This window comes from Crocuta crocuta, unplaced genomic scaffold (assembly GCF_008692635.1).
Source record: "Crocuta crocuta isolate KB4526 unplaced genomic scaffold, BGI_CrCroc_1.0 scaffold218, whole genome shotgun sequence".
NCBI lineage: Eukaryota > Metazoa > Chordata > Mammalia > Carnivora > Hyaenidae > Crocuta > Crocuta crocuta.
Genome location: NW_027533170.1, coordinates 6,426,656 through 6,449,054, shown reverse-complemented (window position 1 = coordinate 6,449,054; position 22,399 = coordinate 6,426,656). Strand labels below are relative to the sequence as shown.

Here is a 22,399-nt window from a genome sequence, read left to right as displayed (position 1 = left end):
TCACCTGTTGACTGTGTCTAGCAAAATACTCTGTTTTTAAAGCAAAACTCATTTCCCTTTTCCTGAAGGCGGGTATGTGCCAGGAAATGAGGTACATCACGATCTACAGTCCGATATATCTTAATGTTGGAGTTGCCCATCAATCAAAGTCTATCTGCTTTTGTAGCCACTTGACAGTTTCCTGTCTCACACAAGTCTGGAAATAAGCAAACTTCCTGGCTGAAGACTACTTTTCTCTAAATGTGGGTGATGGCTGGATGAAAGAAAATCATATTAAGTCTGTGTGAACTTTAAGCGATCTTGTGTCTTTGCATTGAATGCCTAACATTTTTTTTAATGTTAGGCGTTGACAAATTTCCTCCTAAAAAGATAAGGACACTGATTTCAAAATGATTGAACCAAGGCATGTTTGTGGTTATTGAAATAAGAGGTAAAAATGGAAATAAAAGAGTGTTTCATTTATTGTCTCATTTGTGGTTGATGAAGACCCTCTTTGGATTCCGGAAATTAAAGTCACTCTATTTAGCAATGACTGATTTATAAAATAAGAATCTCAATAGTGTAATAGCCATGGATATGGAACCTGTCCAGTGAGACGCTGCTTTAGGGTCAGCACCCCTTGCAGACCCTTCTTCATTTTCAGTTGGATGAAAATTAGATTTTTCCTTTAAAAAATTTATTTTCAGGGTGCATGGGTGGCTCAGTAGTTTAAGTGTCCAACTCTTGATTTCAGTTCCGATCATGATCCCAGAGTTGTGGAACTGAGCACCACATAGGGCTCCACAGTGAGCACTGGAGCCTGCTTGAGATTCTCTCACTCTCTTTGTTTCTCCCTCTCTGCCCACTCCCTTGCTCTCTCTCTTTCTCCCACTGTGTCCCTCTCCCCTGCTTACACTCTCTTTCTCTCACGATTTAAAAAAAAAATTTTTATTTTCACTATCTTTGGTAGGCTCCCTCCTAGAAAATCATTCTCATGTCATCTCTGTCCACTTTGTGTCTTGCATTGATGTAAAGAATTTTTCCCCTCTACTTTGCTTTGTTTTATCAAGATTCCAGCAGTCAAGTGTACAAAATACTTAGCACAGAGCCAAATATTTACTAGGTGCTCACTTTATTACTGTTGTAACTAATAAGGTGTTTACATATGGATTAGGGATGAATGTTCGGTTTCATTTCCAATGTGCTTGCTCTACACTTACAAGTTCTTGCTCTGCTACTTTCTTTTAAGGTATTTTTTTTTTTAAATGTTTATTTGTTTTTGAGAGAGTGAGGCAGAGTGCAAGTGGGGAATGATCAGAGAGAGAGGGAGACACAGAATCTGAAGGTGGCTCCAGGTTCTGAGCTGTCAGCACAGAACCCAATGTAGGGCTCGAACCCACAAACCATGAGATCATGACCTGAGCTGAAGTCAGACGCTCAACCACTCAACCAACCGAGCCACCCAGGCGCCCCTCTCAGCTACTTACTGTGTTGATACATTGGGTCAGCTACACTTTCCCAGAGTGCCACTTCTTCATCTGTAAATGAGGAAAGTCATACTGTCTCACAAGGTGTAGTGAAGTTGCATACACACAGTGAATGCAAACGTGTTTTGTTTTGTCAGGTGCAGCACACAGAGTAGCTCTTCATACTGAGAGGAAGAAGAATCCAAACCTCACAATGGACTATTTCTTGTATTATCTACTCCTGTTTGTATCTATGCAAAGAAAGATCTTTCCACATTGGAAATAGAAGTAGCGGCTTTCTCAGCCCCCTGGTGAGTTGGACCATTGAAATGCTAATTTATAGGACGGGGAGCTGCCCCTGCTCTCTCTCTCTCTCTGCCTCTTGGCATGAATTTCTGGCATGATCTCTTCTCTTCCTGCTGCTGGCTCTTTGAACAGGCTGTCCAGGCATTTTAAATTTGGCAACCAGTGCAGTGAATTGCTTCTTCTTAAAATAATTCAAATCATTTGATTTGGCTTGTTACTAAGCCTCCTCCCCACCCCCCACCCCCATCCATTCTATAGAAATAGAAAAGGGAAATGGGAATGTCTTCACAGACCCAGCCTAGTTCCATCTTCTGTTCAAGTACAAATCCCCGTATGGTCAAGAACACAAGTGTTGCCCTTTCCCAGAACAGCTGACCCTGCCCAGAATTCTGAGCACTAATGCTTGAGGCCTTCTAAGGATTGATTGGAACCCCTGGAAAATTTAAAATTGGCGGAGGTATGTAAGCCGTCATCCTGTAAATTCCTGTAGGGGTTAAGCCCTAATGATTGAGGAAGATCTAAAATGGAAAAATCAGCTCTAACTGGGGAGGATTGCACTTGACAGAATTTCCTAGCAACCTCCCAGTTTTCAAGGCAATGTTTATGTGATGCTTTTCGAAGTGATGCCTTTGTTATTGCTATGTAACATGGTTCATTTTCTCAGTAACCTATGTAGCTCAAGGAAGATCTACGGTAAAGACTGAAAACCCCCAACTGTCAGTATTTGCAAAGTACCTGGTTAATTACATTTTGAGCTGGAAATATGCTTTTTTGGATTTTGCTGTGCAGCTATTGTATTTATAAGCTCGCCTGCCTCTCTGAAATTTTATTTTGATCTCTGGAGAAAAGCAGATATTAGTATGAGTTGCTCTTACACATTTTCTTGGTTTTTGTCCCGTTGGCTTCTGATTACATTGCTCCTGATCCATTAGTTTCATCATTTGAACATTTATTCTGAAATAGAAGGGAATTTTCACTTTCCTTCTGCTGGGCCACTGAATGTTGTCGATGTCTTCAAATACAAGTGGACCTTCTCATTCACAAGGGGATCTTCCTGAGGCCATCAAAAATTCTCAATTGATTAATTTCAAGGTACATTCGGTTTCCCCTCTCCACGAAACAACAGAAGATTTTTTTAATGTTTATTTTTTGTTTCTGAGAGAGACTAGGCTTGAGAGCAGGGGAGGGACAGAGAGAGAGGGAGAGAGAGAAACCCAAGCAGTCTCTGTGTCTGTGCTGTCAGCACAGAGCCCGATACGGGGCTCAATTTCACAAACTGTGACATCATGATCTGAGCCGAAATCAAGAGTTTCGCACTCACCACCCTGGTACCTCAGCAGTAGAAGATTTAAAAAAAATTTTTTTAATGTTTATTTATCTTTCAGAGAGACAGAAACAGAGCATGAGTAGGGGAAGAGCACACAGAGAGGGAGACACAGAATCAAAAGAAGGCTCCAGGGTCTGAACTGTCAGCACAGAGCCCGATGTGGGGCTCGAACTCATGGAGCTTGAGATCATGACCTGAGCCACCTGAGTCAGATGCTTAACTGCCTGAACCACCCAGGCACCCCAGTAGAAGACTTTTAATGATACTTTTCAGACCCTTAACAGTTCTAGATATATAAGCTTACGTCATTTGTCTGCACGTAGCTATTAAAGACAGCTACTAAAATAAGCCCAGCCCTTTACTACCTGATCATCTTTTGCTAGAAACCTGTGATAAGATACTCAGGTGTGTGGACAAAGATGAAAGTGAAGAAGAAATGTATTACTTGGCAGCGTAAAGCACGTCTCCTCAGCTCAGGAAGGTGACATGAAGTGCTAGGGCATAGCCATCAGGTATCAGAGATGACTTACTCTCAGACTTTTTTAGACTCCACAGTTTCTTCCCTCTTAGATATACACATTTGCAAAAAGCATCTTCCTTTAACATATGTGCATTTTGTGTCTTCAACGCTGAAGGCATGTTTTTGCAGTTAAGTGGCCCTCCCCTATTAATTTCACACCATGGAACATTTACGAAAAAGCTTCCTAAAATTGACATGGGAAGTGGTCATTCCAATTGTTTTACTGGTTGCTTCATAGAAATATTTGTTTGGGCTTTTGGCATCTGCCAGTATGGCTATTCAGTGAGAGGGTTTCTTTACTTATTTTGTCATAACCAGATAACTGCACATTTCATTTTGATGAACATTTTATTTTTCCTTTGATAAACCACTTTTGCACATGGTGTAAGCACTTGCTGACATGGTCTCATGTATCATTTTTCTGTTCCTACAGTGTTTATGTAGTTGGCCCTGATGTGTAGATTGGAGCCACCTTCTAATGCAATTTAAAACTTTTTTTAATGTTTTATTTATTTTTGAGACAGAGGGAGACAGAGCATGAGAGGGTGAGGGGCAGAGAAACAAGGAGATACAGAATCCGAAGCAGGCTCCAGGCTCTGAGCTGTCAGCACAGAGCCTGACATGGGGCTCGAACCCAGAAACATGAGATCATGACCTAAGCTGAAGTTGGATGCTTAACCAACTAAGCCACCCAGGTGCCCCTTCTGATGCAATTTTTAAAATGAATATTCTTTAGGGGCTCAATAGGTTGAGCCTCCACCTCTTTATTTCTGCTCAGGTCATGATCTCATGGTTTGTGGGATTGACCCCGTGTCTGGCTCTGTGCTAACAGCTCAGAGCCTGCATGGGATTCTCTCTCTCCCTCTCTCTCTGCCCCTCCCCCACAATGCTCATCCTCTCTCTCTCTCTAAATAAATAAATAAACAAAGAAACTTAAAAAATATGAATATTCTTTAGGGTAGTTTTACATTTATAGAAAAGTTAAGCAGAAAGCACAGAGTTCCTATGTATGCCCCTGCCCCTACACATAGCTTTCCTACTAATATCATGCATTGAAGTGGTACATTTGTGACCCTCGATGAACTAATATTGACACGTTATTATTATTAACTTACATTAGAGTTCACTTTGGGGTTGTCCAGTTCTATGGCTTTTGCAAAATCCTTAATGGCATATACCCTCCATTACAGTATTCTAGAGACTGCTGGATAGAATGCCTTGGGCTCCAGCTGGACATACCTTTCCCTTCTGCCTCCCTCTCTCCTAGCAGCTCTTGGCAACCACTGAATTTCTTACCATCTCTGTACACAGGGCTGCCTTTTCTAATGTAGCTGTCCCCTCTTCAAAACTTGTTTTAAAAAAGTTCTGGTCGAGAACTATGCTTTGGACTTACATTATTTTCCATTCATTTCATCGCTGAACCAGCAGAAGATTTTCTTTTCAACAAGAATATGTATTTTTCCACCAGAACATTATTGCCAAGGTAGCAAAAGTGTAGAACAAAAATAGCCAGTCTGCAGTATAGGTACAAAGAGGCCCACTCACCTGCTAAGTGTCTCCCTTTTGTATATGAAGGTTTGAAGCATAAGAGTCAAAGGTATTCCTTAACAGGATATAAGTTGCTACATGGTATGGGTCTTTGGATGGTCTTGAGAGCCCGCCAAACCATGAGGCACTTTTGCAAGTGCCAAAGATATATTCCTGTAGGGGTTAATCCCTAATGATCAAGGAAGGTCTAAAATGGAAAACTGCTCTAACTAGAGAGGGTTGCCTTGACCGAAGTTCCTAGCAGGCTTGAGCATGTCCCTGAGGCTAGGTTCTCTAGACAGACCCTACAGGTTTGATTGCTACCCTGCATACTCACAGCCTAGCTTGATTCATAGACCATGAAACTGGTGGAATTAGAAGGTATCGGTGACCCCAGCGTAGGAATGCTAGAATGGGGGCCAACAGGAATCAGAGCCCTCTTATCCATGCTTCATGGCTTTCAAATGTCTCTACCCCAGGAAGACATGAACACCTCTTGCTCTCCTGTTTCCTTGTCGTGGGTCATGTTCCCATAAAGGGTTTGTTATAACAGGTGAAGCCAGTTAATTCAAATAACACTCACCAGTTACAGGCTTCTAATAAAATAATTCCAGCTCTTTCGGCATCTGGTCAAATGGGGTGCCAGCACTTGTTTTACAAAGCTATCAAAAGACAAGTTAAGCATCCGACTTCAGCTCAGGTCATGATCTCACGGTTCATGGATTCGAGTCCCCACATTGGGTTCTGCGCTCTCAGTGCAGAGCCTGCTTCAGATCCTCTCTCTCTCCTTCTCTCTCTGTCCCTCCCCTGCTTGCTCTTCTGCTCTCTCTCTCTCAAAAGTAAACATTTTTTAAAAAGGCAAGTTTACTGTGTGCCATGGAAAGCAATTAAAATAAATAGCTTTAGGGGCACCTGGGTAGCTCAGTTGGTTAAGCATCTGATTTCACCTCAGGTCATGGGCTTGTGGTTCATGAGTTCTAGCCCTGGGTCGGGCTCTGTGCTGACAGCTTAGAGCCTGGAGCCTGCTTGAGATTCTCTGTCTACCTCTCACTCTGCCCCTCCCCCATGCATGCACTGTCTCTCTCAAAAATAAACAACCTTATGCTATACGACCCAGGGGAGGCAGACACTTATTTATTTATTTATTTATTTATTTACATCTCTTCTATTTTATATCTCTCTGTCTTCAAAAAAAGGGGGGGGGACTGTTTTCAGTATTTAGGATTCATACTATTTTATTGCTGTTTTCAGGGCTTAGATGGTTTAAAAATGAAATACTTTATTATATTTTCATCTTTCATGAAATAAGCAGCATTGATTAAAAACAGACCGCAACAGTTGTCAGATCCCATTACTGCAAATTCAGACAACTATTCAAATTTCTTTATTTTATTGGATTTGGGCTAATTAAATATTTTGATTGTCAAAAGGATGTGTTTCTCGAAATAAAGCAGCCTTGTTAACGCCCTTTGTAAGGTTATATAGCTAGAAAGAAGTAACAAACATATAAAGAATTCTTTTTTTTTAATATTTTTATTTATTTCTAGGAGAGAGAGAGAGACAGCGTGAGCAGGGGAGGGTCAGAGAGAGAAGGTGACACAGACTCTGAAATAGGCTCCAGGCTCTGAGCTGGCAGTCAGCACAGAGCCGGACGCGGGGCTCGAACCCAGAACCGCAAGATCATGACCTAAGCGAAAGTCGGACGCTTAACCGACTAAGCCACCCAGGTGCCCCACAAACATATAAAGAATTCTTAAAGAGTTCTCTGGGTCCCTGAACAGAGGAGCTTTTCCATGGAGTGACTGTACTGGAACCATCCATTTGTGGAAGCCAGGGTTATCCAAGATGCATGGATACTTAGAGTGGGGAGACTGGCAGAGACCAGATATTATCCTCAGGGTAAGTCTTGAAGGGAGACAAGAAAACCATCTAGCCTAGGTCTCACATTAACCAGGGACCTTCAATTGAGAGGCTGTCTCCTGTAAGTTTATGCATGCAGCATTGAGAAACATTGATAGCACTGAGGGATATTCACCTATCTTCTATAATTCATCATTTTTGTAACCAATTTTAGGATTTCTTCATCTATGAGGAGCCCCCCAAATGGAAGCGGTTAGGGGAGCTTCTGACTTATAGGAGGTGTGATATGGTACCTTACAGAACTTACAGGTCTGTATTATTATAAATTCCTTTTTGGCAACAAACTTCTTCTTAGCTTGTGACACCCTGTGCAGAGTCCCAACCTAGAAGACAGAACCAGAACTGCTTTCTTGGAGTGAGAGGTTACCTCAGCCTTAACCTGGCCCTTAAAGTGGCATCTAAGATACCTCGGGGTGGGGGTGGGGGGGCGGCGGAGGCCTAGGTGGCTCAATTGGTTAAGCGTCTGACTTCAGCTCAGGTAATAATCTCATGGTTCAGGAGTTTGAGCCCCGCATTGGTCTCTGCTGACAGCTCAGAGCCTGGAGCTGCTTCAGATTCTATCTCCCTCTCTCTCTGCCCCTCCCCTGCTCACACTCTCTCTCTGTCTCTCAAAAATAAATAAACATTGAAAAAATTTTAAAAAAAAAGATACCTATGGGGAAACTTAGAACTTCAGAAAATAAGATTTGGAAATCATTAGACTGGTTTAAACCATTTGATGTACAAAGACCAAAATCGAGGCTTGGAGAGGTTAGGTCTCTTGTTCAAGATTGCCCATCTGGGGAGAAGTAGACCTCCAGATAGACAACTGTGTATTGCTGAACGGTATTTTCCCTTTGATCCAGAGCTTCAGGGTTCAGAAGCCCAGGGCCCTCGGGAATGATGATGCATGGTAAGCTGTTAACATGAGCCCAGAAATTAATCCATCTAGGAAACACATATTCCCACCAATTATGTTAAAAATATATGTATAGGGGTGCCTGGGTGGCTCAGCCAGTTAAGCTGCTGACTCTCGATTTTGACTTGGGTCATGGTCTTACGGTTCATGAGTTTAAGCCCTATATCGGGATCTGCACTGCCAATTAGGAGCCTGCTTGGGATTCTCTCTCTCCATGCCTGCCCCCCACTCCCAGCCCTCCCCTATTCATGCATGCTCTAAACAAACAAACAAACTTAAGAAACAAAACAATATGTATAAATATTTAATACATATGGCTTTCTAGCCCAGCCACTTAAAACATGCTCTCATAAAGTTGTTATAGTATTAAGGCTCGTGTATGTGATATATAAATATGTATATATTCACACATGAGAATCATGGTCATATCTGAGATACACATATGCACGAAAGGAAGGCAAAGAGAAGAATGGTTTGGGGTGCTCTTTGAATCACTGCAGTTACTTTGTAAATGTTTATGGAATAAATTCCAGATCCTGGGCTCAGGCTAAAGCCTGCTGAGACCAGCAAATGCCTTCCAGAAGGGGCTTTTCAGCAAGGCTGCATCCTTGCAACATCTTCCCAGCTGGTTTTGGGTTTTGTTTTGTTTTCTTTTTGGCCCTTCGTTCATGCCTTCATCTGTCTTCCTAATGAACCCCAGCTGACCCTTTGCTGCTACTATAACTTTCTGCCTTTGAGACATAGCCCATTCATTGAGATCTTGTAGACATAGAAAGAAAATAGAGGCTTGTCTGGACTGCAGACATTTGGAAGCTTATTGATCTCATTTTTTTTTTTCCGGGAAGCCAGCTGTGTAATGTCTCAAATCCAGCTCAGAGGAATACATTTTGTGCAAAGCTTACATCACCTGGCCTTCAGGCTCCCACTAGGAATCAATTTCTCCATAGACTCTCAGCTAAGCAACCCTCTTCCAAAGTGATTTTTACTTTGGAAACCCCAGCCCCTTAATCAAAAGACCCCAAATGGCTCATGACAGTTCTATTAAGCATTGTTTAACTTGAGTTTGCAATGATAGCAAAAAACAGATATCTTCCCTTAGATGGTGATGGTTGGTCTCCAACACGTGTTGGCCTGAGATTAACCTCCTCTTGACTTTGATTCTTCTTGGGATTTTACTTTCACATCTGACACCATCCTCTCCCCAGTTTTGGCTTTAGGTGTACTGTGGTAGTGTTGTTGACTCCAAAGAGACCTACCCCTCCATGAGATAGGTGCTACAGCTCGTAGTAGGAATTAGAGGGAGTGGGAATTTTGGAGGTCGATCTAATGGTTAATGCCATGCTTCAGACAAGAAGTAGTGGCTCTGGGAGATCAGGAGGCTGTTGGTGGTATCAGTCAGTATAGGACTGAAGTAATAAGGGAAGCAGCAGGAAGCAGATTGAATGTCGGGGGAGTCAGGGAATATGAATAGAAATGAAATTGGCTTACCCATTAGCTGTTACTTGCAATTCCGTAATAATGCCATACCGAGCAAGATGGGCATGATGGGTTGCCACGGAACTGCCCACGATGGGCGGTGTGCCTACCAATCTTCACAGCGGCTCAAATGTGATGGTGAAATGGCTTGGGAGACACTGATGGGAGAAGAGGAAAGGCACCAAGAGGGGCAGAGCTAATAGGCAGAGGAAGCCACTGACCAACAGTACACCTGGCTATTGGCTGTACTGTATCAATACTCTAAACAGGTGTGTACCCACCCCCCATGTCCCCATGCTTTTAGTTCCATCACTGCATGGCTGCTTCAGGCAACCAAACTGTGCAACGCCAAGGTCTGCTCTGCACCTGACAATGTCCTGCTTGTTACCTGCCTGCCCTTCACTTGGACTTACTACATTTCTGCTTTCTGGAAGTGCTTTTTAGTTAAGTTTCCTTTTTGCCTAGGCAGGATAAAGCTGTGTTTTGAGGAAAAGTCAATGGAGTTTAAAGACAGGCACTCAAAGTGCCCTATCTACTGTCTACAACTCATTATAGAATATTTGAAGTCTGTTGCCAAATTATTATTAGCAGCCATTATTTTTTCCCTTGATGTTGTCTTGTAGTATCTTTCTTTGCTACTAAAATCTGAAGGATGGCTGCTCATGTAGATAATAGTATATATTTTCTTTAATGCATATATTTATAACTCCAGATCTAAAAGAGTTGAGACTTCAAATAATATATAAATTGTAGCTATAGTATATATCTTATATTATCATACCATTATATGTAATTATATACTTATAATAATTATAATATAATGCTGTATTGTATGAGAACATATAATTATATATGATTATTCATAATGTATAAGTTAATATATATAAATTACTATTCCGCATTACTGTTCACTAGTTGACAGGCACTTTAATTACATTATTTCTGTAATCTTAAATTTGCTCATGATTTACTGACTGAACTTATATGCCATGAATATAAATTATAGCTGCATTGAAATTCTCTTTCTTCCTAACCCTTCCTCCACACTCCTTGCTGTCTGCTCCTTGGAAAGGTTTATTTCCTATAAGTGTGGTTATTTCATTGTTTTGGTTGTGCTCCTTTCCACCATTTTCACTCAACAATTTAAGTGGTAGAGCTGAAAGAGACTTTGGAGAACAATGATTTCACTGTGGGTAAACTAAAGCTCAAAGATATTAAGTGAGACATCAGGCGTTACATCCTACACTTGGATCACTAGAATTAGTGTTCTTTCTGATGCCCTCCACCATATCTAGACATCAGTGCAAAATACCGAAACTCTGGGGACACATTCCTTAATGGCATCCCAACAGGTAACTTGCCAAGAATAGGGAAAATAGAGTTTATCAGGGGTGACCTTCATAAGCAAGGCTATGTGTTAGGTGGGAATGGAGAGAGGTTCCTGACCTCTTCTGTGGTCAGTCTCCTACCATGTTCTCCTCCGTAGGACGGGGCTTCCAGCTCATCTCCATTGGGGCATCTACAGGCAGGTTTCCTACAGGGGCAAGGCATTTCCCTGAGAGTCCTGCAAAGGGAAAGAAAGCAGACGCTATACAAATGCACCTCCTAGCAGTTCAGACCCAGGCTTTCTATCATCATTTGGCCGTTTGTAGAAACACAGTGGAAATTCATAGTGGAAATGAATGCTCTCGTATATAGCAATTTAGAATACAGCCTGAAGCTCAGAGAGATAAAAGGTAGTTCTTTAATACCCATAAATATATTTAAAGCTGAGGTGAGTGGCTGGGTAGGAAGTGATTGTTTTATATGAAAGTCTCTACTCTTTTGACATGATGCTGTTATACTCCTTGTTCATGGTAAATAAATCTTTATGCATTTAGGAAAAAGTCTGACTTACATTGCGTCCAGGTTAAGCAAAACAGAATTGTGTAGTATAACACAATTATTTCTTGCTCCTAAATCAAACTCTATAAAAATGTTCTACAGTGTTTTATTCAGTGTTCCATTATAATACTAAAATACCACCATTTTTCTCTCTCTTTTTTTTTTTTAAGAAATTTAAACCAAAGAGACTTTGCACCATCCCGTCTTCTGTCTCATTATGTGGTTTTTCTGTGCTAACTATGACACATAAAATCAGCTTGTAGAAATTCTCCATCTTCCTCCTGGATATTAGTCCAAGGAATCAAGTGTAGCCTTTGACACAGAGCTCCAAAAAAGACTTCTCTCATTTCCCATCCAGCTTGGTTCTTTTCATGAAGCTCCTGTGGAGAAAATATTCAACAGTGATACCTTCTTGTCTTCTTAAATGGAAATTTTGACAGAAGTAAAATCCAATCCCCATTTTCTCCACCCCTCCTTCAATATGAATGAATAATCATTACAGAGGAAAAGATTCAAGGGTAATCAACTGATGTACTGAATGGGCAAACAGGTAAGAGCTTTATGTTCAGATCACTTCTTTTAAATGCTCTCTGTATTCCTTTAATCTGAGTGATTATCTCAGGCAGCCCCCAGACCTTTTCTGGGTACTTGAGAGTATTACATCAAAGAAGGTTAAAGCAGGGGCGCCTGGGTGGCTTAGTCGGTTAAGTGTCCGACTTTCACTTAGGTCATGATCTCGCGGTTCATGGGTTCGAGCCCCGCGTCGGGCTCTGTGCTGACTGCCAGCTCAGAGCTTGGAGCCTATTTCAGAGTCTGTGTCTCCCTCTCTCTCTGACCCTCCCCAGCTCACGCTGTCTCTCTCTCTCTCTCTCCTAGAAATAAATAAAAATATTTAAAAAAAAAAAGAAGGTTAAAGCAAAACAAAACAAAACACCTCAGTCCAATTTAAGTAGGAATATTTAAAGCATTCATCTGATTCCTAACTTCTTCCTCACCAGATCTGCCCCAGCTGGTGATTCCATAGCCGGGGCAGGGAGTAGGAGTGGAATGGGGGCCAGGGGTGGGGGTGGGGGAGATGATCTGTTCCTCTCAATGCCTGATGCATTTTCTTTCTTAATCATTCAAGAAAAAGCATAAGGTGGGGGATAGTGACAGGTAAAGGAGTAGAGGTTGTCTTATTTTTCCTCTGTCTTTCTCTTTTCCTTCCTTCCTTTCTCTCTCTCCTTCCTTCCTTCCTTCCTTCCTTCCTTCCTTCCTTCCTTCCTTCCTTCCCTCACTGATGCTCTTTCAGTTCTATTACCTGTCAAATATTCTGTATCATGGCAAGCATTGAAATGCTAGCTTTTTCACAAGGTTCACTAGAGCAGACACCCTCTCCACTGGGGCCCCCACATTATAGAACAAATCTCTGATGGGGTGAGATAGTCTCTAGTTGGACCTTTTAAGACCCTACCCCAGCTCCTGCCCCAGTTGAGCCAAGTTGCCTTCCTGAGCATTGAGTTGATTGCTGGGACACTCTGCTTTTCCAAACTCTAGAAGTACAGTTTGCCCCAATTGTTGTCCTCTCTCCTCATTGTATATTGAGGGTGGTTCCAAATGTGTTCCCACCTTCGTCTTCTACAGAAGAGGAGTCTTGTGTCCCTGTGTACTTCCAAACTCCAAGAGCCCTGAGCTCTGCCAAGAACTCTGTTATGATCTTTTTTCTCTGGTAGCAGCATGTGGCAGGCCTACCTTCTTTTATAGCTCAGGAATTAAGGAGCAGGGTGGTGATGATGAGCTAGAAGTCCCCTCTTCTGGAAGTCAACCAATTTTTGTTTTTGTTTTTGTTTTACCAGTAGCTCTCTTTGCCTCTGTCATTTGATCTGATGGCAGAGAATTAGAAGCCCAGGGAAGAAAGGTAAATGTCACACTGTTCTTGTCAACTATGAAAGGCCCTTCAGGAAGTTTCTTCTCTGTAATGGATCTCTGCCTTCTCTTACATCAGCTCATAGGTGCAAGGGTCATTGGACACTTTGCAGAGATTTGTAGACCTGTATCTAGCTTTTCTCTTCAGAATATGATAGAATTCATTTCCCAGTTTCCTCAGTAGGAAGTTTTAAATGAAATTCTAAGAGAACTGGAAATCTCATTCTGTATCTGTATTCTGTTGCAATAAAACTTACAATTAAGTTGCAAACAGGGCCACCTGGGTGGCTCAGTCAGTTGAATGAACAACTTCGGCTCAGGTCATGATCTCTTGGTTCATGAGTTCAAGCCCCACACTGGGCTCTGTGCTGACAGCTCAAAGCCTGGAGCCTGCTTTGGATTCTGTGTCTCTTTCTCTCTCTGTCCCTCCCCTGCTCACAATCTGTCTCTGTCTCTCTCTCAAAAATAAACATTTTTTAAAAATTAAAAAAAAAAGTTGCAAATAACACAGAGACTTAATAATTTGAATTTCACATTTCTTGGCTGTATTTCAAAAAGAGTTTGTAGAACCCACTGTAGTAAGAGTTACTTAACCAAAAAAAAAAAAAATGGTAGAATTTTCATTCTTGAAGGGACCTTAAAATTTTTCTAGTCCAATCATTTCACTCCTCAGTCCATATAACTGAAAGTCAGAGGTGTTCAGTAGCTTAATTGGAGACAAATAATGTGTTAGTAGGTGAATACATTTTTTTAAGTCTTAGAAGAGTTTCTTTTAACCTTTTTAATGTTTATTTTTTGAGAGACAAAGAGAGACAGAACATGAGTAGGGGAGGGGCAAAGAGAGAGGGAGTCATAGAATCTGAAGCAGGACCCAGGCTCTGAGCTGTCAGGGCAGAGCCCAGCGTGGGATTGAACTCACAAACTGTGAGATCATGACCTGAGCTGAACTGACTGAGCAGGAGAAGAGGAGAATGTTTTTATAGAGGTTGGTGGCCTCAGTTAAGCATGTAAGAGAGTTTGAAAGTCATATTGGTCTGAAGAGAACCTTTGCAATCTCTTGCAAGGTTTCCTTTGTTATCTGTTTGATATATTAACTATACTTGACATTTTGATGGCACTGTGTTTGGACACAACGAAATTACTAGGCTTTTTTTATAAGTGAGCCTCTGCTCAGTCTGGACAATGAGGAGCCCAGCTTACATTAGGGTTACCTAATTATAAAGCTAGTCAACAGTAAATCATCTCATTAGGAATCTGCAAAGCATCATGGTCAAGAGCATAGATTCTGGAGTCACGCTTTCTGGGTTTGTTTGTTTGTTTTTTAAAAACATTTATTCATTTTTGAGAGACAGAGAGAGACAAAAACACGAGCAGGAGAGGGACACACAGAGAGGGAGACACAGAATCTGAAGCAGGCTCCAGGCTCTGAGCTGTCAGCACAGAGCCTGACGTGGGGTTCAAACTCACGGACTGTGGGATCATGACCTGAGCCAAAGTCAGAAGCTTAACTGACTGAGCCACCCAGGCACCCCTATTTATTTATTTTTTAAAAATTTTAATGTTTATTTTTGAGAGACAGAAAGAGAGAGAGAAAGACAGAGCAGGAGCAAGGGAGGGGCATAGAGAGAGAAGGAGAAACAGAATCCAAAACAGGCTCCAGGCTCTGAGCTGTCAGCACAGAGTCCAACATGGGGTTTAAACTCAGCAACTGTGAGATAATGACCTGAGCCAAAGTCGGACGCTGGGTCAGCTGAGCCACCCTGGTGCCCCCACTTTCTGAGTTTAAACCTGGATTTGTAACTAACAAGTTGCAAAACTTTGATGGAGTTACCTGAGGTCTATGTGGCAGAGTTTTTCTTACCTGTAAATTAAAAATAATAGAAGTACTCATTTCATTTTATGGCTATCATAAGCTCCAAATACTGCATCTGCATTGAGTTGGTCAATGCAGGTCAACCACTTTAAGGTTAAATCCTTAAAGATAATAATGGTAACCAAAGTTAACTTGGTAATAAAATATTTATTTCTTTATTTACAGCATAAATCAGATTAATTTAGTAAACAATTTCACATTCACTGAATGATATATTCTTCTTGTCTAGATAGCAGGACAGAAAACACATTGAACGTAGAAAATATATATCATGATGTAAACAAACCAAAAGATGTAATTATGGCATCCGTGAGACCTGAAAGCACAGTGGATTCTATAAAGCCCTATAAAATCTAAAATAATGACATCATTATCCTATACCTAATCTTGTTAGAATCCATGTTAACATGTTAAAAAGTAGATGTGGAGTAGAAATGAAAACACAGTGCATGAAAATGATCATTAATTTGACCATCTTTTTGTCTTCTCCACTAAAAAATAATTTTGTTATGACCCATTCTTCACATACTGTGTACTGAATCCTGTGAAATTCAAAGTAAGTGACAGTGCAGTAGGCAGAATAATGTACCCCAAAATAATGTTCCCCAGATGTCCATGCCCTAATCCTTGGGACATGTGAATATGTTACCCATTTCTTTCTGGGATCTACCAGATTATTTTGTTAACGACAATGGACTCTGACTTGGAAGATGAGAAAAGTTACTGTTTATAAGCTAAAGAACATTCTGCAGAAAGGAAGGGTTCTTCCTCCTCCACCTAGCACCTCCCACTGAAAATTGTTCAAGAAGCAGCCAGATTAAAGGGACCATGAGCAAATCACAGCACAAGCACATGCGCACATGCACACACACACACACACACACACACACACACGAGACAGAGTGGGATCAATGTGGAAAAATGATCTTTGCAGATCTGAGTAAAGTCAAGAACCTTGAGATGTAGAGGTTTTCCAGGATTGCCCAGGTAGGCATAACCTTGTCAACCAAGTACTTTCAAGTGGAGAGCCTTTATTGGTTATGGTCAGAGTCTGGTCAGAAGCAGGTGTTACTACGTAAGAAAGGTCAGAAAGATATAATGTTGATGAAGGAAGAAAAATGGAGAAATAGGGCCAGTCAAGGAATATTGGTGGCTTCTAGCAGCTGGAAAAAGCAAGGAAATTGCTTCTCTCCTAAAGCTTCCTGAAAGGAACATAGCCTTAGGTTTTAGCTTGTTTAAATCCATGTTGGACTTCTCACCTACAAAACTAAACTATAAGAAAAGTGATTTGTTTTAAGCCACTAAATCTGTCTTCATATGTTATAGCAGCAGTAAGAGCTAATAAAGATTTTCGTCCCTAGATGTGGGATCCAGCTGTGGGACACCCGAAATATGGAAGCGGTTTTGGAGTTGGGCAGTGGGCAAAGGCTGGAAGAATTTTGGGAAACAAAACAAAACAACACCAAGATTGTCTGGAACAGGCTGATTGTAAGAAAATGGGTATTGATAACTCACCCAGTGGAGGTTGTTTAAATAAGTCAGAAACATGGTAGAAAAAACATGAATTGTCTTAAAGAATACCTGAATCTTTGTGAAGACTGTTCTAGAAATATAGGTGTTAAAGGCATCATAGGTTAGAGCTCAGAAGGAAATGAGAACTGTGATAGGACACTGAAGAACAGGGGCACCTTGGTGGCTCAGTTGGTTGAGGTCCAGCTCTTGGTTTCACCTCAGGTCATGAGCTCACAGTCATGAGCACGTGGGCTTTGTTCTGTCTCATGAGCTTCTCAATGAGCCATTTCATGGCCAGCTCCACCTGGAGCCATGTGTTAAAGGGTGGGTGCGTCTAGAAAACTGTGCTTCTGCACAATTTCTCTAAGCCAAGCCTTGCCACAACGTGGTTAGAATTCTCTTTCTGCTCTCTGGTCACAGTTCAGCTCTCTGCCTGTGTCTGGTTGCTTTCACAGCCTTGTGACCATGCTAGGTGTCTCCATAAAGGATTTTATGAAGGAAATCCTATTAAAAATTGTGGTCTTTCAGTCTGTTTATTATTCCAAGTCATGGGTCCTGTTCTTGCATTTCTACTTGGCAAGTTGCTCCATGGCTATAGCAGCCTTTTCTTTTTGGGATCTACCAGATTATTTTGTTAGTGACAATGGACTCTGACTTGGAAGATGAGAAAAGATACTGTTTATAAGCTAAAGAACATTCTGCAGAAGGGAAGCGTTCTCCCTCCTCCACCTAGCACCTCCCACTGAATATTATTCAGGAAGCAGCCAGATTAAAGGGGCCAAGAGCAAATCACAGCACAAGCACATACGCACGTGAGCACGCGCGTGCACGCGCGCGCGCGCTCACACACACACACACGAGACAGAGTGAGATCAAAGCAAGAAAGAATTGAAAACAATGTGTTTCTTATCAATAACAAGTCACATATTCCTGGAGCCCAAATGAAAATAAATATGGGTTTTGATACTATAGGAAGTAGATATGTGATCCCAGCAATCTGCCCTTCAAGACAAATAGTAAATTATCAACTGAAACAAAGTCTTAGCGGGTATGAAAGTATCATGGTTAAGTTTCTCATCTGCCTCCCTTGAAATAGATATTTGCAAGGTGGTCTTATTTCAGACTTGTATATTTGGGAGCAGAGTCCCACAGCACCCAGAACCAAGCTGTTCTTCTGGAATGTCCTTCACTACACAGTGGGATTCCAGTAAACGTTTTCGGTGCAGTGCTTTTTGATCTGTTAACACAGTTGCGTAATTATATCACTTCAAAGCACAAACCAAAATCACAAGGCTTTCCCGGAAAAAAAAAAACAGTTAATTCTGAGTTGATTTCAACTATATTGTGAGAGCTGAAGCAGAACTCGTGAAAATAAATAAGTGAAGAAAGAAACCAAATATTGGAAGGTAGAGAAGCTTGGAATTATGTAAATAACTGAAAGCCAGATCAAACTAAATTTGTGGACTCAAAGGAGCAGTCTTCTGATAGTGGCAGTGGGTTGGCCGAAAGTTTCTCGAGGTGCCTGGGTGACTCAGTTGATTGAGCATCTGACTCTTGGGATTTCAGCTCAGGTCATGATCTCACAGTTCATGAGTTCGATCCCTGCATCAGTGGGGAACCTTCTTGGGATTCTCTCTCTCTCTCTCTCTCTCTCTCTTTCTCCCTCTCTCTGTTCTTCCTTTGCTTGTGCTCACTCTCTCAAAATAATTAAGTAAACTTTAGAAAATGTCTCAATTTGTGCTCTTTCTGTGCTATGCCTTCTTTTGGACCAAAGATGAGGCAGAACTTGGCAATCACAAAGTCATGTTTATTATTCAGCCCCCAGAGGAGAGTTCAGCTGGTGTAATTTTATAAATCAAAGAGGTTTATGAAAATACAATAAGTACATGGTAAGTTGTTGGTACCCTTCTAATTTTAATTTCCTTGTAGAACTACTACCACTACCTGAATCAGCCAGTCCTTTAAAATGACATCTGATTTTACTTCTACCAGAAAACCTATGGATGTCACTAACTGAAGAGGCAAACAAATGGCCTTTTATATAGAGAGGTGTAGGTCTGAAGTCTCTGGGCATATGCATGAGTATCATGTACTTTGAGGCTTATCCTGGTTGTAGTTATCAGTCAACTTGTGAATGGCTTTTGTTTTGTTTTGTCTTGTTTTGTTTTGAGTGAGGCTCTAACCACAGTCTCTATCATGTCATATGCTCTTATTATAGTATATAACTGCAGGATGTGCCAGCTTTGGTTGAATCATTCCTAAGACCCTACCCTGAGTCATGTTAGTTGGATCCCTTAATGGACCTGTTATCACTTGGCATATTCCAGAGTCTGACACTAATTCTCCAGAAGCTATAATACCATGGGTTAAGGAATAGACTTTACTGAGGACAGGAGAACCTGATGAAGCCACGAAGTAGCAAGAGAAAAAGAACCTTCGTCTGTCCCCCACCCCCAACCTCTGCCAGTTCGCTGCCATCTTCCCACCTTCCCAGGATGCTTTGCTGAGATAGTTCATGTTCCTGGCCTTCCCCATGCTTATCCTCTCATTTCAGTGTATGTGAGTGTGACTTTGTCAGTGGGGAATCAACAGGTCAATGCCAAGTGGTCTTTGTGAATGACAGAAGTTTATAGGTGTGGCTTAGGCAGCCCTCTGCCTGGTGCCTGCTCACAAGGGGGTCCAAAAGAAGCTCTATTCCTCCTTTTCAGTAAAGAAGTCACATTCCTCTAAGAAATTGAACTTTGGAGCATCCCTTCCTATAGGGAGGACCTGTCTACCCTCAGCCCATCTTAGCTAAGTCATTGTAAGCAAGGTCACATGGGCATCAGAGCTCACTTTTAGACACTTCTGATCATTGTTTCTCACACTGCCACCTTGTGGGTGGCAAATACCACAAGATATTCATCATTAGTTTCTTTAGGTGGCAGAAAAGGTACCTTTCTGCCTCATACCATCCTTAATTATATTCCCTTAGCCCTACCCCAAATTCATGCCTGTCCTCATCATTCCTTACTTAGAACCTTCTCGTAGCCCCAAAACCAATATTTGTGCCTCTGTTTCCTTTCCTGTATTACCAGATAACTGTTCTTTCTGTAGCCTACATTTCTCTTAGGATCCTCCTCTCCTTGGATTCTAGTAGTATCCATTCCTGAATGTCTTTGGCACACCATAGCCATCTCCTAATGCAGAGTGCCCAACCCCCTGCCAAGTCTAGCTCACTGAAGACTTTTAAATCTCTGGAAAGTCTGTTCCCTCAGCACCTGCCTGCTGCCACTTCTCTGATGGGCATGGTGGTGCCCTGATGTTGCTCTGTCCTCCTTTTCCCTCCTGCTCTGCTAAGCACAGTCTCTCTGCACACAGCGTCCCTGAACCCCCCTGTGAGCACCACCCTCTGCAGTGGTTTGTAACAGAGAAGGGAAGACTGGCTCTGTCCCCCATAGACTTTGTTCTCTTACATGGAGCCCAGTGTGTTACCGAGTATGTCAGAACAGCCTGTTCAGTTACTATGTACAGCTCATTCTCCTATTTGGAACTTGACCTTTATCTAGATGCCTGCAATAGAAATGAGTTCTAGTATGAGCTACGGTGCTGAGGCTGAGTTTCAGATTCTTCCATTTTCTCACCCAAGGAGCGGCCATGTGTTAGGCTTACTGTGCCCAGAGAAGGCACTTCATGGTATGAGCTCTGTCCCAAGGTGCTCTTTACTAACCCTACACCCCACTCCCCATCGTAAACACACACACATGCACACACGCTTATAATGGAAACACTCCACATACTTTCCATGTGTACCCTCAGACTAGTTGTAAACTCCCTGCAATACCCAGGCCCAGCTTAGGTATTTATTACATTTCAGAAAGTTGGATTGCATGACTTTCATTCTTCAAAGACTCCAAATTACATACAATATGACAGAGTTCTCAGAGTGGCCCCAGTTATCCTGTGCAAAGCTCTCTTTTTTTTCTCATTTCCTCCCACCTCGCAGCACCTGTCCTCTAAATAGCAATCTCATGGGTACCTTTCTCAACAGAATAGGATTCTTAACAATGCCCAGCCTCTACAGAGTCGGTACCCTTTTCTTGGAGCAGACTGTCCCCAATCTGTCTGTTTGACAAATGCTCACTCATTCATAGAGGTGCAGTTCAAAACTCATTCTCCGTGAAGTGTTCTTTGATGATTGTGGTTGCTTTTTCCGGTGGCTCCTGTGGGCGAGTGCCCACACTGGAGGACTTGCTATTTGTGCTGTTTGTTACCTGTGAGTGGGATCATTCTCCCACACTGGACTTCCCTGCTGGATGGGATGATCTTGACTTACCGAATTTTATATCTCAGTGGAAGGCAGAAAAAAATCAGCAGGTGCCCAGGGTTTATTAAGTGACGGTGGAGCATGAAAGAACAACATGATACCCACGTCTGCATTTACAAAGCTGACCCACCTTATCTTTGTGAATTAACTTTCCATTGAGTATTCTGCTTCTCTAGTGGACTGTTGGCTCTCTTTCCATTACTGCTTGAAGAGCTGCAATGTCAACAGGTGGCCAGATGGCTCTGCTTAGACTGACTGAAGGGACCAAACCTGTTTCTGGGTGTAGAACTGATGATAAATATTGGGCATTCTGAGGTGTGGAGACAAAGCAAGGGTAGGCTTGGGAGGAAGACAATGGAAATGAAAAACGAACACAGGAGCATTGGGGAGGGGAAAAGTCTAGAATAGTTCATGGTTCGGAGACACAGAAAGAGAGAGTAGTGAATGGGCTAGAAATGGAAGATGGGGTGGGGGGCACAGGATGGGGAGTGCTGGGTGACGGAAGGTGAACGAGTCTACAAAATTCTGTTCTTCCTTCTCAGTCTGAGCAAGGTAGTGTGACACGGGATAAGGCTCACTAGCAGTGAATCTGCCACTTGAAGGCCATTAAGATTCTTTGGTATTTTATTAATATTAACAAAACATCAGGAAACAAAGAAGGCTCATTAATTTGAATCCCACTAATGTAGAATTTGTGGCATTTTAAGGAGCTGTGATAAAATGTATCTTTATGCTCTATACAGAATTGACTATGCAAATTTATAGCATAAATAATTAATCTACTTAAGAAAATCAACTGCTCTTGAGTATCCTCAAGGACTTTAGAGGCACTGATTACATAAAAACAATGATTAATTCTCTTCTTCAACAGTGAAGTATGTTCTTTATAAACATCTATCAGACTACAGTTGGCTTACGTATTTTAAATGATAAATGTGTCTGTAACAGGACTGCATTCCTTGAAAGGTATTCAAAATTTTCTACAAACGTAGAATGATCTTTTACTCAGAGAACACGTATTGGTGGGTTTGGCCCATTCACTGTTGAAACCCTGTTGGATTCAAGATCTTGTTCTACCGGTTGGGGCTGTAAGACAACCAAATTCAGATTCATTCACAGGTTGCTGAGAATATAGTTGGGAGTTTTAACATATGCAAAAATATCTACAAGTCAAAAGCTGAAAATGTAAAAAGCTCCACCAGGGATAGGTATAGATGAGCTCTTTGGGAGTTTATAGGGGGCAAAGATTTCATCTATTTCATTTCATTTGCTTATTCTCATAATTCTAGGGTTTCAAATTGCAGGGGCCATGCTGATTAAAAGTATAAGCTATTCTGGGGCACCTGGGTGGCTCGGTCCGTTAAGCCTCTGACTATTGATTTAAGCTCAGGTCATGATCCCACGGTCATGGGATCAAGCCCCACATTTGGCTCTGTGCTGAGTGTGAAGCCTGCTTAAGATTCTCTCTCTCTCTCTCTCTCTCTCTCTCTCTCTCTCTCC

General features: G+C 41.8%; 1 protein-coding gene across 1 annotated transcript in view; it reads left to right on the top strand.

Annotated features, from left to right (window-relative positions):
• Positions 1-1,670: 1,670 nt before the first annotated feature.
• KCNN2 (potassium calcium-activated channel subfamily N member 2) overlaps positions 1,671-22,399 on the top strand; it is a 214,882-nt gene continuing 194,153 nt past the window's right edge. Inside the window, 1 exon segment of the mRNA XM_077746313.1 lies at positions 1,671-1,756. The gene's annotated coding sequence lies outside the window, so the exon portion shown is untranslated.